This window comes from Acomys minous, assembly GCF_964271855.1.
Source record: "Acomys minous genome assembly, chromosome: 17".
NCBI classification, from domain to species: Eukaryota; Metazoa; Chordata; class Mammalia; order Rodentia; family Muridae; genus Acomys; species Acomys minous.
In genome coordinates this window covers 38,082,092-38,096,831 of record NC_140500.1, presented here as the reverse complement: position 1 = coordinate 38,096,831, position 14,740 = coordinate 38,082,092, and the positions used below count along the sequence as shown (strand labels likewise).

The 14,740-nt window shown below is 41.0% G+C and overlaps 1 protein-coding gene across 10 annotated transcripts in view; it reads left to right on the top strand.

The window, feature by feature from the left end:
* LOC311588645 (contactin-4) overlaps positions 1-14,740 on the top strand; it is a 980,815-nt gene that overhangs the window by 907,161 nt on the left and 58,914 nt on the right. The gene's annotated exons all lie outside the window — the stretch shown is intronic.

Genomic DNA, 14,740 nt, shown 5'->3' with positions numbered 1-14,740 from the left:
TTTTTGCATAGACTGTAAACATATATTCTTAAAGAAAAGGGGTGAAAATGTGTTGAAAACTGCTAATTCTAGAAATGTACACAAGAGGATTGGCAAGTTGTTGCTGTGATTCTGAAACATCTCAGATTTAAAAGGTCAGATCAGAACTCCATACTGCGGGTGATATCATCTAGACAGCTGATCTGAAAATTTCTTCTTCTTGCCCTCATATTGTAAACCAGACTCAACTTTTATACCAAAGGTCCTTAACTAGCTCTGTACAAATGCTTTCTTTTAAGGTTAAAAAAAAAAGGTAGGTTAAAATAATGGATATTTTTCCTTAATGAACATTTAACAGTCAGAATTAGTCAAACAAACAAAGGCAACACAATATGACTCTGGAGCCTCATTAAATGTGAAGCACATAATTAATTTCTTTTCCAGCCATTCAAAGACACTTGTGTTGTACTGATTCAGTTTAATTGAACTTATTACCACAAACAGATAATAAGAAATATATTGAAGATATCCATCTGGCTTGCGTCGGAAAACTCACATTTCATTCTTCATGGCTGTCATAGGCCATACTAATTGCCTCATTTCAGTTGGTTTACAATCAGTATGATTTAGCTATTAATGTGATAAAATTCTTACTCAAGAGAAAGTTAATATTAAAAGCATAGATCTCTGAGCTACCTCTGCTACCACTTCCGCACACATCCTCAGCATTATTAAAGTTATATATTTTTAAGCACATAAATACAAATTCATCGTTCTCATGTGTATCTTTTTAGGGTACATCAGTCATCTTTCCACAGAGCTGTTCCTCTAACCAAGGAGAGACATGGTTTATGTTTGGGTTTTCAGTTCATTAAATGTTTACTTCCTTAGCGGAAATGGATTTTAAACAACTAATTGTTTAATAAATAAAAAGCAGAGCAAAATTAGCCATCCTCTTTCCTGCTTCTGTCTCTGAACTCCACGTGGTTTCTTACTCTGTCAGATAGGCAGTTCTCGTGGTCACACAGTGTCTCAGAAGCAGAGGGCGTGTGGAGTGTGTATGTTTTTGTTAAATCACCCCTCTCCTTTTGTTAGAGAGGTGGCCCAATGGATAGAGGGATGTAACACCTGCTCCCAACCCTGAAAGAGAAGGCTTGGTCTCTTAAAAACCCTGAACCAGAAAGGAAATGTGCCCGAAGAAGTCACAAGTGATTCTCCCCTTCCTTCCTTGGCATTTGTTTTCTGCACCAGAGGCAAGATGGGCATGACTCTCCCAAAGGAACAGGCTCTCCAAACCATGATTGAATTTCTCTAGCTGTCATATACAATCAGATCTTAGAAAAACACTCAAAAGACTCTAGGCCTTGAGGTTAAATACAGAATCTGACCGAGATGAAAGCAAGTTAATTAACATTTTCATCATCTCTCTGTGATTTGCTTTAGCAGGGGCCGTTTCTAAAAGGTTAAAATGGTTGTCTCTGTTATACATCCATTTGAGGAGCTGAAAGGAGGCTCCTGGGTTCATGGTGTAAGAGAGGAAATGCGGGCAGAACATGTAGAGAAGCAGTGACTTTTCTTGTGGCCTTCTCGCAGGTCTATAATCAGTGTGCAAAAAAGCAAGATAGGCCATTAAGGAAAGATTAACAACTTCTGCTTTGAAGATTTCCCAGACTGGAGAACATGTCAACTGTCATCTTATTGACTTTCTCCCTTTCCCGCTTCAGAAGTATAACTGTTTGTAGAAGCAGGAAAAGCTCGGATTCTACTTTACAAATTAAGATGCACAGAGTCTAATCAACAATGCCTTCCCCTCCATGTATAAGTTCTTAAACCTACCCTGATCATTCCTGATATAACATTTGTCTCTCTCTACTGGGTTTCCATACAGTGTAGGAACAATATTTGACCACTGCTGTTTGCCTCAGCATTCCTTAATGCATAAGACAAAGAATATTTATGAATAATGACCAGGATTGTTGCTGAAGGGACTCTCTAGTGCAGTTCCAATATGTGAGGCAACCAAAAGGTACACAGTACCTAGCCATCTCCTTCACAGGCTACTGTGCACCCCAACCACAGGCAGCAGAACAGTATGGGAGCTTTAAAATAAGCACGCAACCCCCAACTGTTCCCCAAACATATGTAGCCTGAAGATCCAGGGATAAGACCCAGGAATTTTCCTTTTTAACTAGGTTTATAGATAATGTCTAAATTATGCAAAAGCTGCAAGGATAGGAGTTAATGATCTAGGAGTAGTTGATAAGCCAAGACAGATGTATTCAAAGAGCGGGTAGAGTAACTTTTCTCATTGCCATAACAACAGGCGAGATGAAAGCAACTTAAAAAAAAGATGGCTTTCTTTTGGCTCACAGTTTGATGGTGCAGTCCATCATAGAGGAAGTCCATGGTGGCAGGAGCTTGAGGTAGCATGGTCCCGTTGTTTCACAGGAAGCAGAGATAGATGAATGCTGATGCTAAGCTTGCATTTTCCTTTTTATTCAGCTTGAGGCACAAATCCACAGATTGATATTGCCCCCATTTAGAATGGGTCTTCCCTCGTTGATGAACCCAATCTATAAGTCCCTTTCAAATATGCCCAGCAGTTCATCTACTAGGTGCTTTTAGATCTTATGAAATTGGCAATCCATATTAATTATGACAGCATACAAGGCACATGGAGGAAGGAGAAAAGAGCAAAGGGAATAAAGATGAAAGCTAAGCAAATATTGACAGATCAATAAAATTCAAACTAATAAAAGAAAAAGGAGGGAGTATTGATGATGCAGAAGTTAAGAGCATCTGATCATGAAGAATGGACTTACCGTGGATCAACAGATACAAGCTAGGTATTCTCCCAAACACTTGTAACCTTAGCTCCTAGCTGTGGAGGGACAAGGCAGTTGCTGGGGCTTCCTAGTGTCCAAATTAGGAGAGGGAACATGAGCCCCAGGTTCAGGGAGAGATCCTGACATAGATTAATAGGTAGAGAATACTAGACATCTCATTCTGGCCTTCATCCACAGGCACAGGTATGCACATAATAACATATATGTGCTCAAAAAAAAAAAAAAGTAGGATCTGGAGAGATGGCTTAGCAGTTAAAAAGAATTTACTTTTTTTGCAGAGGACCCAGGTTTGATTTTCAGCACCTGTGTCAGGTAGATCACAAGAGCCTGTGACTCCAGCTCCAGGGAATTTGTTACCTCTGTCTGGGCTCCACAAGCACTGCATGTGAGTGCACAAACCCACACCAACATACACAAAAGTTTCAAATAATGAAACTAAGTCTTAGTAAGGGTAAAGAGTTAAAAGCAAAAGTAATGCCAGGCAGAGGGACTATAAGCAATAACCCAAAAGCGAGACACTTGCAGAACCTACACATGGCACGTGAAAGAGAAAAACAGAATAGATCTGGGAAGAGGCCTCAAAGGGAATCAGGAGCAGCCAAGAATGCGGGAGAAGAGAGAAGGGAGAATGTCAAACACACACACTGCACTGCTTTATAAGAAGTGCCATGATGATGTCTAATGCCTTATATGATAATTTTAAAAAGTGTTTTAAAGCAAGGAAAATCCAGTGTAAAAATTAGGTGAGCTCTCATCATAGGTGAGTGCTCTGGATGACTGTTGGGCAGACTCCAGCAGCTAAGTAGAGCAGAGCACGAGTGGTTTTAATTTCTTGTTAATAAAAATAAAACACATTCTATTAATTGGAGTGAAGGGATCTTGACACCAGCTTCACAGGGAATTTTTATATCTCCAGAGAAAATTTAGAAAGTAATTAATACATATAGAAGAAATTTGTATTATGTATTAGTCATGCAATATTTTTTCTTATTAGTTATACAAAAAAATCTGTTAGTTATTTATAGAAATATAAAGCCAGGTATGGTGGCATGCACCTTTAATCCCAGAGCTAGACGAGGCAGAGGCAGGCAGATCTCTGTGAGTTTGAAGCCAGCCTTGTCTACATAGAGGACATCCAGGACAGCCAAGGCTACATAGAGAAACAAAAAACAAAAACAAAAAATGAAAGAAATAGATAATCCCATCATTCAAAAAAAATCCTCATTTTTAAACTTTTGTTTTATATTTATATAGAGGTTCAAATAAATCTATATCTATCAAAATAAAATCTATGTCTGTTTGCTTTTAGCCCCATCACAAAGATATGATACTGTGTTCAAACTTAGGAATTTATTTTTCATTAATCTTTCTTTAAGAATAGATTGTCTTTATTTTATTTGATTTGATATGTGTACTGCTCAGTGTATGTGCAGTGTATGAGTGCACATGTCTGTGGAGGCTAGAAAAAGGCATCGCATTCCCTAGAACTGGTGTTTGTGAGCCACTCACTGTAGGTGCCAGGAACTGATTTTGGGGCCTTTGCACAAGTAGCAAATGTTCTTCACAGGTGAGCCATCTTTCCAGACCCTACAAGGATAGATTTTTGAGCAGTAGATTAAATTTATTTTCATATAAATATGTTTATTTCTTCTTGCTACTAAGAAAAATACCTAAAGGAATAATACCTGTAAAAGAAAGAAAAGCTTCTATGATGTTTTTATGGTTAAGAAGATAAGAGTAAAAGAGGAGCGAAAACTAGGTCACATGTCACACCAAAGCTGGCCAGAAAATTATCTTATTCCATTCATAATGCGTGTCTCATGTCTCTGGAGTTGCCTGTAGACTTGATGTGTAGTGAGGGCCTGACCCCTACTTCCAAGATGACTCTTTGTTGTTGCATCCCTGTAGAGTACCAATGCTGCCATGTGGTCCAAGAAACAGACCAGGTGGAAGGGGTAGACTTCCTCTGAAACTCTTGCTGAAAGGAACTTAATCATTCACATGACTAAGCCACTTTACAAAGCCTGCTCTTAAAACAAAACAAAACCAAGAACATTTGTTTATGTGTATGTGTGTTTGTGTCTGGTATGTACACATGAATGCAGGTACCATCAGAACCCAGAAGAGGGCGGCAGATCTCTGGAGCTGAAATGGCAGGTGTTTGTGAGCTACCTGATATAGGTTCTGGGAATTAGACTCAAGTGGCCTTGGATGAACCGCATGAGCTCTTAACCTCTGAGCCATCTCTCGAGCCCCCAGCCCACCTTTAATAGTGTTGTGTTGCAGGTTAATGTCTCAGCATGGCTTGTGTAGGGGACAGCAATGTCACTGGTGACAGTAGACCTCTGGTTATTACTTCCCTTCCTCAACCTTTTGCTATTGAAATTTCTTATCAGTAGCACTGGGCATTGCTGATAACATGCAGAGTGAATTCTGATCGTATGAATCACTAGGGGATAGATTAAATGACAGAGTCGGCATTCAGAATTACCTTGAAAAGATCATCTTGGGAGCCAAATGTGACAAGTTTCATTTTAATCATCATAAATATAGATTTGCATTCAGGTTCTAAGCTCCTGATGAATTTCAGGGTCAGGCTTGTGTTAGAGGTTTTAGTTGACCATAAAGCAATTGATGGCTCAATTACACTCTATGCTTTCTAAAAATGCAAATTAAATCTAGACTGCAATACAGCATCCTAAGCAAAAGAGCAAAACCTTTAAGATCTGCCAGAGCAGTAGGGGCAGTAAAAACCAGGGGAGGATGTTGCTTTATTTCCAGATAGACTTTAAGATTTGATGTCAGCTTAAAGAGTGGCATCTGGGATAACAATAAAAGCAACAGCTATGGGGAGTCAGGCTGGGTATGCTACAGAAGACTCACAGAGGGCAGAATTGGGAAGGATGGTCATTATTTACAGACATTTAAAGAGCTTTGAAACTCTAGGTGACCTGAGAGGGCAGGAGCAGAGGAGATGGGAGGTAACTACAGGGGCTTATTCATGTCAAGTAAAAGGTAAAAAGCTGCAAACAAGTAGGCCACTGAAAATATAAAATTCCTGATTTTTCTATTGTTGTTGGCTGGACCTCTGCACTGGGGAAACACTGCAGAGAGAAGTCACGCATCCAAGGGAATGTGTGGTCTGAGTGGCCTGTTGAGGGCCTTCTATTCATCTCAACTTTCTTAGGACTTTCCCTGAATAAACATTGACCTGTGAGACCCTCCCATCTCTGTCTCCAAAGTACTAGCATCCCCTGATTTTAATCTCTGCCCTACTGTTTTCCTAACACCTGAGAAAATGTGCTCCTGCTTATAATTTACTTTGGTTTTTTTTTTTTTTTTAATTGCAGACTGCCATGGAACTTTTTCTTCCCTTCTGGCATCAACTTAGCCATTATCATCAGTGCATTGTGGGTTTTTTTAAAAAAGTTGTTCTATAATATAAACAACATTGTCTCAAGTAACATAGTCTAAGATAGTATGCAGCAAAAAGATCCCCTTTATGTTTATTCGTGTGTTGGGGCTTTATGGAGTCCAGTGACTAATATCCTGTTCAAATATATAGGCTTAGAACTAGTTGCAAATAAGTCCTCTAAAGAGGCAGATGCCAATCATAATTAACTGTGTTATTTCAATTGTTTCCAGTTGTTAAATATCAGGTAAATGAAAGCTGACTGTGTTGTTATGGATGTGAGAAAACTGGAGAAGGAAATGTTCCAACTCCTTGCATTTATGATTCCACACTCAATCTGCATTTCTCTCAGTGTCTATAACCAGAGGTTATCAGTGAGAAAGAAGCTCAGGTTTCTACGTGGACATGGGCTTCTCAGGAGCAGTCTGTGCTTAATTGGGACAAGAAAATACAAGCCATTATCACTGAGAAATCTGAAGCAAATGAAGGCAGGTTTGTCACCTCTCACCAAGAAACAAATTAGTCCTGTCTTTGCCTTTCCCCAGCTGCTGACTGGGGATTCTGTCAACCGTCAAAGCAACTGGGTCCCTGTAGATTAGTGTTACTGAAATCATGGTCACAAGAAGACTGTGAACCCATTTTCCCATTTCCATGAATATTTCTAACTGATTGAGTAGTACGCTTGATTGACACAGTTTGTATGAGGCCTCTGCTACAGAAATCAAGGTGTCATTTCCCAGTGGAAATCATTAGTGAACCGTCTTCTGTACAGAAGTTCTCGTACAAAGTGGGGAAGGACCGTAAATTATAGACAACGAAACTCTACCTCTTGGTTAACTTACCTTTGTAGATTGCCATCTGGGAAAGTGCACAGTTCAGCTTTAGCACGGAAGAGAAACAATAAAGAGAAACGTAGCTACTGTGCTACGTTCTGAGTACAACCTTGAAAATGTGTAGCTTTCTTTTCTTTCTGTGTAGGGTGAATGAATGTGTGTGTGTGTGAGTCTGGGAAGGTTTATATGTATGTGTGTGTAGAGGCCAGAAGACAACATCAGGTATCTTTTCTCTATTGTCATCCACCTTGATTTTTTTTTAACAGACTTGAAACTCACTAAGTAGGTTAGGTTGCTGGCTGATGGGTCCCACCTGTCTCTGCCTTCACAGGGCTGGGACTGCGTGCATGCATCACCATGCTCGGCTGTTTTTCATATGCATTGTAAGGGTTGCACTCAGGTCCTTATAGTTTCAAGGCAAGGACTCCACTGATTAGGCTGTCTCTTCAGCTTCCAAAATATAATCCTTTTGAAACTGTATGAATATAGGATGGTCACAGCAGAGGGGAAAGAACTGGGACCCTCTGTACTTGTCAATTGGTCCTGGATCTATTAGTGACGAGTGATGTGAACTGGATAGGGCGTAGCCTCCAGACTCCAGTTTTCTCTTCCCCAAAATAAAAAGACTTCATCACAGAGAATTAAAGCCTCTTTTCTCAAATTTCTATGAAACTATTGGAGGAAGCCATCAACACACTCTCACTTCAAATATTTTTGTAAGTCTACAAAACAAAAATTCTATCTGGGAGTACAACTCAGTTTCCTGGTGAAAAATAATATGAAATCTCTCATGTGCAAGAGAGTTGCATTATGGGAACATTCATTTAAAAAAAATCAGGTTATGATCTCTGAAAGGAAAGGAGAAAAATTACAATTTAAACAGTGTGGGCAGTTTTGCCAACCGGTCCATCTGCAAAAGGATCAAGTTGCCACGCTGAATCAAATTCCAGTGTTTGATGACATGCTGATGTTATTCAATACGGTCTCCAAACACAAATAGCTATTCCATCTTTTTCTCTACTCAGAGCTCATCAATTCAGAACTCCAGCAGCTGACCAAATAGCCATATCCTCTAAGCATTTGTCTATGCCACTGCATTCTTGGAAATACACATAAAACCTTCTATACCCACTAGAGTGGCATTCCACTGCTACAGCTCTTCAGGGCAGGAGTTCTGCCTCGGGATTCTGCACTGTGACCACAGCAGAGTGTGGCTGGATGAAGGCTGTCTGAGCTTTGGAGACAAGGTGAAGATCTCCCTTTCAAAATCTGGGAGGGGATTCTGATATTCTTTGAATCTCTTACAGTGTCATTCTCCTGTTTTGAAAGTTGCACATATTCACAACCAAATACCTTTTTAGACACCTCTGGGTAAAATTTAGTATCTTTCTTCCAGGCATAAACCTCTGGTACACACACACACACACACACACACACACACACACACACACACACACACACACACCATGTACAAGTGCCCACACAATTGGATGTGCATACTTACATCCATTTGTACCATACACACACATGCACAAAAGAAAATATAGCATCTTTTAAAATGCATGATTGTATGCCAGGCACAGTGGCACACACCTTTAATAAGTTCACCTTTAGTGAGTTCAAGGTCGGCCTGGTCTACATAGAGAGCTGTAGGACACCCAGAGCCACATAAGGAGATCCTTTCTTGGAAAATAAAAGCATGACTTGGAGTCTAGAGAGATGGTTTGGCTGGTAAGAGCACTGCTGTTCTTGCAGAGGACCCAACTTTGATTCCCAATACTTGCATTAGGTGGCTCCCAATCAGTTGTAATTCCAGTTCCAGACCATCTGAAACCCTCATCTGGCCTCTTTAAACATTAAATACTTCTCTGTCTCTGTCTCTGTCTCCGTCTCTGTCTCTGTCTCTGTCTCTGTCTCTGCCTCTGTCTCTGTGTCTGTGTCTCTCTGTCTCTCTCTGTCTCTGTCTCTGTCTGTCTGTCTGTCTCTGTCTGTCTGTCTGTCTGTCTGCCTCTGTCTCTCTGTCTGTCTCTGTCTCTGTCTCTGTCTCTCTGTCTCTCTGTCTCTCTGTCTGTCTCTGTCTCTGTCTGTCTGTCTGTCTGTCTGCCTCTGTCTCTCTGTCTGTCTCTGTCTCTGTCTCTCTGTCTCTCTGTCTCTCTGTCTCTGTCTCTGTCTGTCTGTCTGTCTGTCTCTGTCTCTCTGTCTCTCTCTGTCTCTCTGTCTCTGTCTCTGTCTCTCTCTCTCTCTGTCTCTCTCTCTCTCTCTCTCTCTCTCTCTCTCTCTCTCTCTCTCTCACACACACACACACACACACACACACACACACACACACACACTTGGTGCCTATGTATATACTCAAGCCCACACACAGGCATATAAAGTAAGTCTTTAAATTAAGTGCTGAGTAAATTTGTAAGTAGACTAGGGAGAGTGAGGTCTTCCATAGAATACAGACAGACATGAATTTTTATACGAAACAGGCATAGTTTTACAATCCAAAGCTACCATTGTTAGTAGATCTGTTATGTGGCGACAAACTAATCTTTAAGAGTGTTGGTATCCTCATCTATAAAATGAGGAATCTGTCCTGCTACAAACATTAGAATCTTCTGTATAAAATACTTGATGGCTCTTGGTGTCTAGCCACGTAGCCGCCATTGTGCTTGTGTTCTTTTTACACCTGCCTCTATGATTTCTACTGCCAGTTAGCGAGGAACAATATCTCAAAGTGCATGCCTCTGTGTATTGCTACACTTCTCTAAACAATACACCAAGATCCATCAGTGGTTGTGTCACCGCCTGGAGATCTGAGAGATTAGTCATCCCCTTCTCAGGCAAAAGTAAAGCATCATTATATATCTACTTCTTATATTTATGCTGTTTACTGTCATGCAAGTATTATGACACCCACAAATCAATGCACTCAGCAGGCAAAACTGTTTCGGCCCGCAGCGTGGTGTGCTTTTTACTAGTTCTCTGACAAACCCGTGTCCATCTCCTCTGAATCCTTCCTGCTGTGTAGGACAGTGATGTGGGTAGGTGAGGTGTGTGATTGATCTCTGGGTGACTTGCAAATTCATCAAAGAGAGAAATAATTTCTATGTATCTGATTGACCTTCTCTGTAAGATTACCATCCCTTCTGTAGTGCCAGTGACTTATTCTTTACTCAGAAAGATGGATATCAGCTCATTTTAATCAGTAGCCAACAAAAGGTGTCACCTGGCTCAGCCTGTGGTTAACTGTCATGTCTGACCTACATGGTCCTGTCATTTGTCAAATAGCTTGGTTTCATTTCATGCACCTGGGAAATGAACCTGCTTTTATTTTAAGACAGTATGCAGAGTAATGCATTAGGTTAATAAAATTTTTATTTATTTTCTGGATAAAGAGAGAGGAAAAAATAAAGAGGTTTAAAAACATCCCTTTACCCACCTTCTTTATGCAGCAGTATCAGAGTGGAAGAAATCTTAACATGTGAACAAGAAAGTCCCAGCATAAGTCCTGAGTAACCCACAGCATAGTAACATAAGAACAAATCTTAAAGTATCATGAGGGTGTGAACTAGCCATTTTACTACAATCAGAATATACAGAGTGCTGTGGGTACCCTAGAGGAGCATAAACAAACCAGGTCTTCCCTGGGAAAACAAAGACATATGTCTACCCGAACTTGAGTATTGTGGTAGTGGTGTTTCTGAGTTGGACTCCTCTTTGGGAATCCTTCAGAAAAGAAGTTAACCTCAGCAAAACAAATTAATCTCAGCATGTTACTCAGCCCTGTGGGGACTGCATGGTTCCATGTTCGAGACAATGGTTTCTGTTAGAGGATGTGAGGTGTTAATTCCTGGGAAGGAGTGTAGACATGAAGCTTGGACAGCTTTCAGCAGCTCCTAAGCCCCTCCTCCATGTCAGTCTAGAAACAGTGCTAAACCATCCTATCTAAACTTGTTTGGAGGCAGTAAACTGCCTTTCTTCTACATGAATGTGAGACAGCGGAGCTCAGAATGATGACACTTGATCCGTCACAGAACCTCCAAAGAAAGCAAGCCAACAACAGCAGTCATATCTGAGACATAATAACAGCAAGGCATAGAAACAGGGTTTTTACCCTGAACAAATGGGAGAATCTTTTATAAAGTTTGACAATATCCACAGGTCATTAAACCTGGTGAGGAAGCCTGAAATACAGTGTTTGGGGTTCTTAGGATGGCCTTTGACTTCTCCTCTGAAAACAGTTTACCTCCTTTCTCTCTGAGCTTCAGATCCTTTCTTTGTAAAATGAGACTGATAAGCCACCTATCTGCAAAGCAGCACTGGAAGGAGAGCACTCAACATACTCCCGGACCCAAAGATGCTGCAAATGACAGGTCTTCCGGTTATTTATAAAGCAGGATAGAAGTCCCCAAAGCAAATAAACGATGATGCGATGGAAATCTTAATCTCCCCAATTTGATCTCTAGACATTGTTTACATATATCAGATTCTCACACTGCCTTATATAAATATGTACACTTATCTTAAGTTAGCGAAAGGTTTTGTTTTTTAGTGGTTAAGAAGAACAAAATGCCACCTGCAGTGATTTAATCATTCATCACTCCTCATATGTGTACACTGACTTACTATGTCCTGTCTCGTGAATGTATTCTGTTTTATTTTTAAGAAAGGAGAGGTCTTTCATTCCTAAGGCAACTCAGCCTTTGAGAGCCCACTGGCTTTCTGGTACTTGAGAGTGTCTACAGAAGGCTGAGGGGACTGCTCGGCTGGTGAAGTGCTTGCTGAACAAATGGAAGGTCTTGAGTTTAATTTCCAGTACCCACACAAAAGGCCAGGTGTAGTAGCATACACTTAAAATTTCAGCTCTGAGGAAGCCAACACACATAGGCTAGGGGCTTATTCACATATACACTAACCCACATGTACATACACATATAACAGGCATACGCACAAAACCAGAGCACGTGCGCGCGCACACACACACACACACACACACACACACACACATACACACACACGCATTCCTCCTGTCACAGTGCTTGAGTGTAAAAGTATCCTTTATTCGCCTGAAGTAATTGTCATCTCAGAGGCTTACTGCCTCCATCTGCTAAGCTAGACCTAGTCCTGAAAGCTTCCAGCTTCTGTATAACCTTATTGGAGACTTACTGCAGAATAAGCTCACCCTTTCTAGTTCTTTCTGAACTCTGTCTGACTGGCTTACCTCAGTTTTTCTGGCTCAAATGCCTCACCAAGCTGATTGATTCAATCTGACTTCTCTCTCTGCCTCTGACTGAATTGCTCCACTTGGCCTCAAACTAACTCTAGCAATCTCTTCTGATCTTCTGCCTCCTCCTCATTCTCTGGCTTGTTTTCATCTGTGCCTCGCTTGTTCTCTCTTCAACCTGTCTCTGTAAAACTCTCCTGGTAAAACTGCCTCTGAATTCCTTGAACTGTACTGCCCCAAGTTCAACTCCACTGTACTGTCTCTCAACTTACTGACTCAACCAAACTGACTGAACAAAACTGACTAGAACTCAGAGATCCGCATGCCTCTGTCTCCTGAGTGCTGGAATTACAGGTGTGTACCGTCATGCCTGGACCTAAGCTTTTCTTTAGCTGAAACTTATTCTATACCACGCTGGACATGAACCCACAGATCTGCTTGCCCCTGTTTCCTGGGATTAAAGGCATGCCTGTATTCCGGGTGGATCATACAGACCTAGAAGGGTTTTTTTGGATGAGCAGCCATGTTCTGAATTAAGACTCCACTACACCTGTGTGCTAGAATTGCTTGTGTATGTCACCACAAACCCCTCCAAAGTTTTTTTAAACTATGATGAGATACATACTATAAAGCATATAAGACAGGCTGGGGCTCACTGGCTGGCCATCCTAACTTAGAAAGTGCCAAGTCAATGAGACACCCTGTCTCATAAAATGCAATGTAGATGATTCCTGAGGAATGATCCTCAAAGTATCTGGCCTGTGCACACACACACACACACACACACACACACACACACACACACACACACACACACACACCCCACATACAGAGCCTACATATCAAGAGGAAGCTTCTTTACTACTTAATTGTGTGAACTTTCTGAGACTTACTGTCTGCCTTACAGTTTTATATTTTCTAAATTTATGTTTTCCCCCAGAGATAGAGAGAAAAATAAGACTCTCCTATTTCTAAAAGGCTTAACATGAATAGCAACCTTCCTGCCCCTCGCTTCGCCTTTCCTCAAGGCAACTGCTTCCACCCACTTGGCCTTTGCTGTCCTTTGGTTTGGTATTGATTTTCATCTGTAAGTAACATCCCCATAGTCACATCTCTTGATCCTTTGGTTTCATAGATTATCTTCTGACTTACAAAAAATTCAAGTTCTAAACTAAACATGTGGGGCACGCCTTCAGTCCCTGCAACAAGAGGTTGCCCAGCCTAGCTTGCATTATGCAGTCCTACTTTAAATAAATAAATGTCTTTAATTTTATTTCAAACCTCTTCCTATAATAAGTCAATCATAGCCCTGGCTAGCTCATTAATCTGTAGCTACAATTATAATTATGCTGTGTTGTTCCCACAGCAATTATGATCACTTCTCTCTCCTTTTCCCTTTTCTACTCTCCCGGTTCCTCTTTTTCTTCCTTTCTCCCATTATTGTTATTGTATTTTACTGATTAACTTACTTACTTACTGTGCATATGGTTGTTGAGGGGACATGCCCCAAAGTGAAGTCAAAGGACACCTTATCGGAGTCAGTTTTCTCTTTGTGTCATTTTATCTAGGAGTTTATCACAGGTAGGTAGGCAACCTTTGTAGCAAGCATTTTTGCCTGCTCAGCTATCTCAGAAGCTCTCTTCCAAGTTTTTCTTTCTGCCATTTTTCCCCCGTGTCTGTATTTGTCAGTTTTACAAAATATTGACATTACTAAGTCAAATCCCAAGCTTCTGAACTATTTTTCAAAATGCACTAGGGGTTTGTGTGCCTTGTTTTGTTGTGTATTTGCTGTGTGTGTGTGTGTCTTGATATTTATGTGAGTGTCAATATGTCATCACCTCAGCCCCATGTTTTGTTTCTCAGACAAGAACTTGATGTGTACTCTGGGCTGACCAGCAACTCATGATCCTCTGTCACAGTGCCTGCGTTACAGGAATTACAGGTGTGTGGCAAACCAGTCTGCTCAAAAGTTTTTTGAGCATTTAAAGTGTCTTTAATAATGGTTAGAGCTAAAGTCAACTTGACCTAGAGTCACCTGAAAAGAGAGCCTCAGTAAAGGATTGCCTCCATTGAGTTGGACTATGCACATGTCTGGAGGACTGTATAAATTAATTCAATTGGTGTGGGAAGAGCCAGCCCCTCATGGGTGTCATCATTCTTTGGACAGGGAGCTCCTGAATTGTATAAGGATTATGAAACCAAGCTCAGCACACACAAGCAAGCAAGCAGGCAGGCATGTAACTCCATTCTCTACCATTTACTATAGATGCTATATGACTGGCTACTTTAAGAACCTTCAATTTTAGAAAGCCTGAGGCTCGTGGAGGTGGAGAACACTGCAGATGCTGGAGCTGCGCTACCAGAATACAGTAAGAAGCCAGGTTTCAGGCCCGTGGGGGTGGTTTTGGTGGCAGAAGAGGCTTTAGTGACAGAGGCGGTAGAGGAGGAAGAAGAA